This window comes from Myotis daubentonii, chromosome X, assembly GCF_963259705.1.
Source record: "Myotis daubentonii chromosome X, mMyoDau2.1, whole genome shotgun sequence".
NCBI lineage: Eukaryota > Metazoa > Chordata > Mammalia > Chiroptera > Vespertilionidae > Myotis > Myotis daubentonii.
In genome coordinates this window covers 24950292-24960648 of record NC_081861.1, presented here as the reverse complement: position 1 = coordinate 24960648, position 10357 = coordinate 24950292, and the positions used below count along the sequence as shown (strand labels likewise).

Genomic DNA, 10357 nt, shown 5'->3' with positions numbered 1-10357 from the left:
CAGCTGATGTCAATGGCGAGGAAAGCTTCATTGATCTAGTGCAATTTTAAATGCTCGGGTGCAAAACCAATGTGATAGAAGAATATAGCATAATGGCTAATTGCAGTTTTACGTGTGAACTGAGACCAGCCACCTTGGGTAAACCTAAGAACTCTGTTGAAGTCACACATTTAGTTCTCACAACTAGAATGCTGTGAGCAAGTAAAGTGCCCACTGTAGCCTCCTTCAAATGCTGTGGTTAGCTGCCATGCTCAGGGCCAAATCTTTGTTTGCTCCAGCATAGGTGTTGGTACCTCTCCCAGTATCTTAGGCAGAGTGGAAAGGCCCCAAGCTTAGCATCAAGAGAGTCCTTGAAAGTGATTTTAGGGCTAATGAGAGATAAGACTGCAGAATTAGTTTGATTTGTTTGTCCAGTTCCCAATAATAGCTGTGTGGGGGTATTGGCATGATGAATGTATGGCTAGATTCTGAAGCAGTGTCTGTGATGATAAAATAAATTTCTAAACATGCCAAACAGTTAGTAAAACTCTTTTGTTTCAATGGACATTGATAAATGCCACTTCATTCTTTTCTCTTCTCCCTCCATTGCTGACCTGGTTGCTCTTCTATGACATTTGGAACCTATGAAGGATAGTTTCCTGCATATTTAGTGGCTGGTAAAAAAGAGGTTTGCATAGCCATAGTCTTCAGTGAACTGAAATGTACACAACTACTAGTTACAAATCAGAACCATGGAAAGGGAAGCGGCAATTCATGGTGCCTGATTTTTCAGACATCTCAGTTTACTTATAATAACTGTGAAGCAAAATTTATTTGACATCTCAGTCAAGTCACACCTCCATATTAGAGTAGAGCTTAACCTTCTATAAAGTAGATTTATAGAGGAAATATTCCAGGTCTCAACACATCATCCAATAGTATTTAAAACAGATGATCATCAGAGGGTGAATAATTTGGTAGAAGGCCCCAGTTGCATGATCCTTTCAGTGGACTGCCTGATTTCCTGGCTATTCTGCTCCATAAAACAGGGTTGTGAAGGAGGAAGAGGATCAGTGTGTTTTCCTCTCCTGAGATTGCTCATAAAGCAGCAGATAGCTGGTGGGGGGAAGGGAGAGGTGGGCAATACCCACATGAGCTGACAGGAAGAAAGTTAGGGCACTGAATCCCATCTCTGAGAAAAGAATTTTGAAAAGAGGAAATTTCTTCCCTTTCACCCATTTTGAAGTCTCAAGCTTCTAAGGAAACTGTTAAAGATGAGTGATCTCAGGTAGGTTACAATCAATTACATAATAAGTTGTTTCCTAGGAGTTCTAATCCCAACACCAGAGATCCACCTATAATCACCTCTTCCAGGCTCCTTCAGCAATCTTTACTCCTTTTAGACCAGCCGTGGGCAAACTACGGCCCGTTTGAAATGAATAAAACTAAAAAAAAAAAAAAAAAAAAAAAAAAAAAAAAAAAAAAGACCGTACCCTTTTATGTAATGATGTTTACTTTGAATTTATATTAGTTCACACAAACACTCCATCCATGCTTTTGTTCCGGCCCTCCGGTCCAGTTTAAGAACCCATTGTGGCCCTCGAGTCAAAAAGTTTGCCCACCCCTGCTTTAGACACTCATTATCTGGTGTGGTAACAATTTATTTGTCTCCATGTCTGTTTGCCAGCTAGACTGTGCCCTGAAGGGCAGCAGATACCTTAATCAATTCTTCCCTGTATCCTAAGCAGTTAACACAGTGGCTGAAATAAAGTAATAAATCATTAAATGTTTTCCAGTGGATGGATGGAATGAAATAGAATGTCATTCTCTCCATTTAGTGACTAGAGTTACATGTGGGGAGATGAATAATTTTTGTTCAGGATCTAAGCTTATCTACTGTGAGAATCTAATAAATTTTCAGTTAAAATCAGGAAGCATGTGAACAATTACTATGCAGTTTAACAACTCTAGGAACAGTGGGAGCACTCTGAAGAAATACAAGGTGTGTTCCCTGTGCCCCAAACCATTGAAAATGTCATTGGCATGCAAATTAATAAACCTGTGAAATAGTCAAGCCAAAAGGGAAGATAGTGTTATAACCAAGAACCAGATGATTGATATCAAGTTTTAAGGAGTTTAGAGAAATGAGAGGAGAATATAGCTCAAAGTAGAACAACTACACAAGCAGAGATGAGGGTAAGACACAGGAGCAAATATAAGGTAGTAGGCATTTATGGCATATCTATGCAATAGCCCTCCTATTTCCTGGGAACTACCCTCTCCACCACCATCAACATGATTCTAGCAAGTGTTTCACTTTAGCTGAGCAGATTCAATTATTCTCTAGTGTATTTTTTAAAGTTATTTTTCATTTTTCTTTCCTTTTTAAGGCTTTTTAGTTTTTATTGTGGTAAAAAATGCACATAAAATTTACTGTTTTTAAACATACAGATCAGTGGCATTAAGTATATTTCCAATTTGTGTGACTATAACTTATACTTATTAACCTTTTCAAAAGGCTAATAAGTATAAGTTAATAGTCTGGGCTTAACTGATGGTAAGCTAGGATCTAGAATTAAATGACAGAAAATTCAAATTGACACTTAAGTCCCAGAAGCCAAGCTTATTTCCCTCATTTTATTTGTAACTTCCCAGCCTGAGACTGCATCAAAGTTAAAGACTATGGGCCATCTCCTATTCTCTGGCCAAAAGTATAGGCCTCTGGTAAGAGATCCCAATTCTCTGTGTTTAGGAGGGGCTATTTCCTTAGAGTGGAACCAGGCTTCTGGAGGAGAACAAGGTATTCTTAGCCAGGCCAGGGTGTGTATATGGGCAGTATGCTATAGAAAAAAAAAGGGGGGCTTGAAGTTAAAAAAAAAACACACTGGAGTCTGGTCTCTGGTTCTGCTTCTAATTCTGTGGTCTTTAAGTCATTTGACTTCAGTTCCTTCATTTATGAAATGAGGGCTTTATACTAGATGGTCTTTGAAGTCTCCAGTTTAACATCCTGATTTAGAGTATGAACATATGTTTCTTCTTGGTTCCAGAGTTTCCTGTAGACTTGTGGTCTTATTGAAGGATCTCTTGAATTGATATGCAAAGGATCCAAGCCTTACACCTGAACCTATTAAGAGTGCCTTGTTAAAGGAGGCCACAGACTGCCTGCTTCTCCTGGACCTTTCTCTCAAGGACAAGTGAAGGTAAGGGACAAGCTGCAATGTGGTTTCAGTTAAGCCTCATCATCCTTGAGTAATTCCTACTTCTAATTTACTATTCACGTGGCTGACCAAGTCTATAAATGAATGTTGTATCTGATCAAGTCTGTAAATGAATGTGGAGGGTTCAGGTCTCCACCTCTGGAGCCCTCTAGCCTTCAATAGAGTTTGAACAAAGGTATTCAGAACCATTCAGACCAAAAAGCAGGAAGATTAGAAAATATATCTGAGGCTAGGACAGATAATGTACAAAAGAATTATAATCAAGAGTGTGTACAATTTAGGTTCTGTTCCAGTCATTAAATTAAAAAACAAGTGAAATAATGGGCTATAAGCCACCAAGGAGTAATAGTACAGGTAGACTAATTTGGATTCCAGAAATGTTTCCAGTTTTTACGGGTCAACTATGTTTTTCCATATTCTCATTTATGCACATGGCAATTCTTTGGTCTCATGTTCCACAAAAGAGAACTTTTCAAAGCCATAGCATATAATAACTATGTATGTATTTATATATATTTAATAAACTATTGCCTCATTTATTACCCCATTTAGAAGTCTTCAGTTGGAAAGATATTACAGCATGAAAATAAATTCATATTCTAAAAATATTTAGAGAGAGCATAGTTTGTTGTTTTATTAGTTTATTCAGATTAAACTTTATCTTGGATCTTTAATCTCAGGCAGTTTTCAAGTCCTAGATCTCATCTAATTCACCTTAGCTGGTATTAAGCTGCTTCTCCATGAGCCAGTAGGACATTTCCAAGCATGATGTTAGTTTTTACAATTACACTTGTTCTGTGAACTGTCCCCTGGTGTCATCCAATATTTCCTTTGATTATGGTACCAAGAAAGAAGAACCAAGGTAAAGAAAAAAGTAAAAATCAAAGCCTATTTGGTTTAATGTTTCAGAGTCTCCTGGCTAAAATTCCCCAAAGCTGCAAAGACAACAAGGTGGTAAACTATATTAGAAAATTACAGTGGCTTTCTGAAGGTACTCCCTAAAGTGGAACTGAAGATTTGTATTACTTTCCTAAAGAGAAGAGGATTTTCTTTTTGTATAAATGGAATTATTTAAGTAAAAAAAGTATTTTTATACTGGACATTATAATTTAGATCTTCTTTTTCCTTCTTCCCTTTCACTCCCATACAAGTAGAGAAAGAACAAGAAAACGTTGAAGTCTGGACATTTCTGAATAAAGCTGTGGGAGGCACTCATGGTGGTTAGCATTTAAAATTTAGAAATACTTATAACCACAAACTCATCTGTTGAGCTTCTCGTACTTAAACTGTCACTTCAACACATGCCAAAGCTATAAAAATACTCTGTTTACAATTTAAGTATTTCCTCCACATCCTCCCAGATTTATTGCCCTACAGAGTGGAATAAATATATAAAACACACAAATATTGGGTTAAATACAATGTAAAGAGTAAAAACTGGAGGTATGTATGTGATGAGAATAAAGTTCAAAATGTTCAGTCCTGTTATAAATGTCAAGTGATGAACAGAAATCACATGGTTTTGGCCTTAGCCGCAGGCTTTGTCTCCTGCTCATACTCTATTGCCACATATGCTCATTTCTTCATAAAGGTCCTTTCAAGGGTATTTGCATTTGTGCTTGGCATCAAGTGCTTTTTCTTCTTCCGCACCAGAGGATTTCTCATTCTGATCTTCATCACTGCTGGCATCCAGGTTATTCATATCCTCAAAATCTCTTATGTCACTCTCATCTACCTCATCAACTTTCACAAACTTTATTTTTCCCACATCTTCCTCATCATCTTCCTTATCTTTATGCTCAGCATCTGAGTCACTCTCTGCCTCCTGCTATTCCAGGGCCTTGTCCAAGGCATGAATGGGGAAGTTGTAGATGTCGCCATACATACCTTGTTTAAGTCTCTCCAGCAATTCCTTTTCAATGACATTGTCCAGCGGAGCAGTGATTAATGCCTTTTCCTCTCTTCTTTTTTCCCCTCTGCTCCACCTTCTCACTCAAAGGAACAAGTTTCCTCTGTTGCTTTAGTGTAAGTCTTCAAATTCAAATTAGGTACTGGGTAATCATGGTGAAACTCAGCTTACACTTGTGTTGAATGAAATGGGGCCAGTAAATTAGATTTTCATCTATTGGCTCTAATGCTTTCTCATCATTATTATGAAGCCAGACTCGTTCCCAGAGATGCCTAGGAAAAGCTATCTGTTTTATCACCTTCATATACAACTAGCACTGTCCTTTATCTCTTTGATAGTGGCATACTAACTGTTTGCCAGGGAACAAGGCAATAGGTTACACAGTCTAGTCAGGCTGTATTCATTTCTGCAAAAGCTCTGTGTCTTAGTTCTTATTTTGAAGGAGCAAAGTTACTTGTTTCCTAGTGTATTCCAGATAACATCATCAGACTGCATGTTGTTGACAATTCAGCATGCAAGCCTGGCCAAATCCTGGAAGCAGTCATGCTTCCTCCCCATTTTTAATTTTTCAATTATAGTTGACACACAATAATGTATTAGTTTCAGGTGTACACCCCAATGATTAAACATTATATAACTTACTAAGTGATCACGCCAGTAAATCTAGTATGCATCTGCCACCTTACATAGTTATTACAATCTTATGAGGCCTGGTGCATGAAAATTCATGCACTGGAGTGGGGGGGTCCCTCAAGCCCAGCCTGCCACCTCTCACAGTCCGGGAGCCCTCAGGGGCAGGAGGCGACCCAGCAATCAGGGGAAGGTGACGCCCCATCACACCTCTGCTGCTGCCACTGCTGGCAGCTCAAGCCTTGGCCGGCCTGGTTACCTGAGCCTCGGGCTGGCCCTGGATGGCTGGGCAGCTGCCAACCGAGGCTTGCCTGCACCTTGGGCTGGCCTTGGGTGGCTGGGGGGCTGAGGGGACTGGGGGATTCCGGAGGCAAGCATGTGGCACAGGCGAGCCCGGCCTTGCTATGCGCCTGCCACCCCAGCAGGGCTGAGGGGACTGGGCGCTGCCATCTTGTGGCTATGGGTGCCTCCATCTTTGAGGGCGGGGCAGTCAATTAGCATATTCCCTCCTTATTGGCTGTGGGCGCCACCATCTTTGCGATGGTGTGAGGGTCAATTAGCATATTCACTCTTTATTAGATAGGATATTTTCCATGCTGCATTTTATATCCTACTGACTATTCTGTAATTACCAATTTGTACTTCTTTTTTTAAATTGTTTTATTGCTTAAAGTATTACAAAGAGTATTATATATGTCTCCTTTTTTTTCCCCCTTGACCTTCCCCTGGCCTCCCATACCCCCCAGTGCCTTGTGTCCATTGGTTATGCTTATATGCATGCATACAAGTACTTCGGTTGATCTCTTACCCACCCCCACCCCCCCTTACCCTCCCTGGCCTTCCCGTTGTAGTTTGACAGTCTGTTCGATGTTGCTCTGCCTCTGTATCTATATTTGTTCATCAGTTTATAATGGTCTTAATTATCCATAAATGAGTGAGATCATGTGGTATTTTTCTTTCATTGACTGGCTTATTTCACTTAGTATAATGCTCTCCAGTTCCATTCATGCTGTTGCAAATGGTAAGAATTCCTTCTTTTTTACAGCAGTGCAGTATTCCATTACGTAGGTGTACCACAGTTTTCTAATCCACTCATCTGCTGATGGGCACTTAGGCTGTTTCCAAATCTTAGCTATTGTAAATTGTGCTGATATGAACATAGGGTTGCATATATCCTTTCTGATTGGTATATCCTACTGACTATTCTGTAACTACCAATTTGTACTTCTTAATCCCTTCATCTTTTTCACCCATCTCCCACACCCTTCCCATCTGGAAACCATTAAAATGTTATTTGTATCTATGAGTCTGTTTGTATTTGGCTTGTTCATTTATTTTTTTAAGATTCAATTGGTGATAGACATGTATTTATTACCACTTTTTGTTCATATTTTTATATCATTTTTTCTTCTTGAAGATCATTTAACATTTAATAGAATACTGGTTTGGTGGTGATGAACTCCTTTAGCTTTTTCTTCTCTGGGAAAGTCTTTATCTGTCCTTCAATTCTAAATGATAGCTTTGCTGGGTAGAGTAATCTTGGTTGTAGGTCTCTGCTTTTCATCACTTTTAGTATTTCTTGCCACTACCTTCTGACCTGTAAAGTTTCTGTTGAGAAATCAGCTGACAGTCTTATGAGAGCTACATTGTAGGTGACTAATTGCATTTCTCTTGCTGCTTATAAAATTCTCTTTTTGTCTTTAATTTTTTGCATTTTAATTATGGTGTCTCTTTGAGTTCATCTTGTTTAGAACTCTCTGTTCTTCTTGGACTTATATGTCTGTTTCTTTCACCCGGTTAGGGAAGTTTTCTGTAATTTTTTTTTCAAATACATTTTCCATTTCTTGCTCTCTCTCTCTTCTCATTCCAGCACCCACATGATGCAAATGTTGGTACACTTGAAGTTGTCCCAGAGGATCTTTTGGATTCTTCTTTCTTTCTGCTGTTCTGATTGGGTGTTTTTTGCCTTCTTATATTCCAAATCACTGATTTGATTCTCAGCTTTATCTACTCTACTGTTGATTCCCTGTAGATTATTCTTGATTTAGTTATTTTCTTCTTCATTTCTGACTGGTTCTTTTTTATGATTACTATATCCTTTTTCCTATTGAAGTTTTCACTAAGTTCCTTGAATTACTCACTAATTTCCTTGAACATCTTTATTGCCATTGTTTAGAACTCTGGTAGTTTGCCGGTCTCCATCTCATTTAGTTCTTTTTCTGAAGATTTCTCATGTACTTTTATTTGGGACCTATGTCTTTGTCTCCACATTTTGGCTGCTTCCCTATGTTTTTATGTATTAGGTAGAGCTGCTATTTCTCCTGGACTTGGTAGAGTGGCCTTGTGTAGTAAATATCCTGTAGTACCTAGGGTCGTATCCTTCCTGGGCACTGTGGATGTGTTCCTGTGTGAGCTGTGTTCACTGTCCTGTTGTAGTTGAGCCTTGATTGTTGTTGACATCACTTGGAGAGATTGACCCTCAGTCCAATTGTCTGCAAGGACTGGCCATGACTAGGGTGGAGGAGCTGCTGTGCAGGAGAAGCCCCTGTGGAGCAGGACTTGCTTCAGTGGGGCTTTGGTGCTCACCAAGTTCACCCCTTGAGTGTGTCAATCATGAAAGTGGTAGGGTTGTAATGTAGCATGGTCTGAAATTTTCTGCTGAGTGCCTTGCCTGGGGCCACCTGGCACAAGCTACAGAGTGATCTGCAGATGGCTGCTACTTGTGCTGGGTTTGGAGGTGCCCTGGATACATCAAGCTGAGAACCAAGGTGGAATTCTGCCAGTGCTGTGCCTGGGGCCACTTAGCAAGAGGTATGGGGAACACGGAGGCCAGATGCTGCTTGTTTCAGAGATTTTAGTTAAGTCTGAAGTGTGAGCCAAGGTAGGCCATTTGTATGGAAAAGCCACTGGAATCAGCTTTGGTGGGCCCACAAGTTTGGTTGGGTGGGATCTCAGGGAATCACCAGGGTGGGGCAGACAGTGATAACTAGATTTATGAAGACTCAGATATGGTACCCAACTGTTGGCTCTGTTGTGGGGGGTGGGGGTCTCAGAAAATGAACAATGGCCTCTTCCAGTACTTAAAAAAACCCCAAAAACTTCACTCAAGGATATGTGTTGTTTTTTCACTGATTTTTGAGAGAGGGAATGGAGAGATGGGAGAAATGGGAGAGAGAGAGGGAGAGAGAGAGAGAGAGAAAGAGAGAATGAGATCAGAGAAACATTGATTGGTTGCCTCCTGAATGCACTCAACCAGGGATCAAACCACAACCTAGGTCTCTGTCAGCACTTTTGTCTAGCAGAATGTTGTCCCCACCTCCCCCCGCCACAAATCTCACCCTAATGCCACACAATGCAGTTCCTCTCTCTATGTCCCTTGTTTCTTTCAAGCTATTGCCCCAGCATGCTGAAGGTCAGTAGGAATGAGTTCAAGTAAGTCTGTATTTAGGACCTTTAAAAGGAACTGCCTGGGACTCCAGCAGCTCTCTGTCTCACTCAGCCACCATCCCCACTGGTTTTTACAGCCAGGAGTTATGGGTACTTACCATTCTGGCTTTGAAACCATGGGCTGGGAGAGATCTGAAGATAAGATATTCTGCCAATTTTTAAAATCCTTACCTAAGGATATGTTTTTATTGATGAGAGAGAGAGAGAGAGAGAGAGAGAGAGAGAGAGAGAGAGAGATGAGAGACAAACATTGATTGGTTGCCTCTCATATGCAGCCCAACTGGGGACTGAACCTGCAACCTAGGTATGTGCCCTTATTGGAAATCAAACATGCAACCTTTCAGTTTATGGGAGAATGCTCCAACCAAATGAGCCACACCAACCAGGGTCCTCTCCAATTTTTATACTCCACATGTCAGTATGGGACCAGCCTGTTCTGCATATCCACCCCTCCTACAGTCTCTATGTGACTTCTTCTTTAAATATTCTAGTTATAGAACTTCAGTTCAGTTAGATTTCAGGTAGTTCTAAATGATGTTTGTTCTGTAGTTTAGTTGTAATTTTGATGTGGTTGTTTGAGGATTCTTTTTTAAAAATTTTAATTATTTTACTTTTTTTCTTTGATTAAGGTATTACAAATATGTCCTTACTCCCCCATTGTCCCCCACTCCCCGTTTGCATTCATTACTTATGCTTATATTCATGCATAGAAGATTCTTGTACTGCATTTACCTACACTGCCATCTTGACCAGAAGTCTCTATTATATTTTTAAAAAATAAATCTTTATTGTTGAAAGTATTACATATGTCCCTCTTTTCCCCCCAATGACCCCCTCCATCCTGCCCCTGCCCTCTGCCCCAGGTCTTCAGCACCCTATTGTCTGTGTCCATGGGTTATGCATATACGCATACAATGTCTTTAGTTGATTACCTCCCACCCTCCTACCCTCCCCCACCTTCCATCTGAGATCTGCACTCTTTTCCATGCTTCCATGTCTCCTACTTCTAGGAATATATCCTAAGTCCCAAAATACCAATCAGAAAAAAGGTATGCAACCCTATCTTTATAGCAGCACATTTTATAATAGCTAAGATCTGGAAACAGCCCAAGTGCCCATCACTAGATGAAAGGATGAAAAAGCTGTGGTACATTTATACCATGGAATACCATGC

General features: G+C 40.1%; 1 pseudogene; it reads right to left on the bottom strand.

The window, feature by feature from the left end:
* Positions 1–4709: 4709 nt before the first annotated feature.
* LOC132224539 (protein MAK16 homolog) lies at positions 4710–5601 on the bottom strand (annotated as a pseudogene).
* Between the last annotated feature and the right edge of the window lie 4756 nt (positions 5602–10357).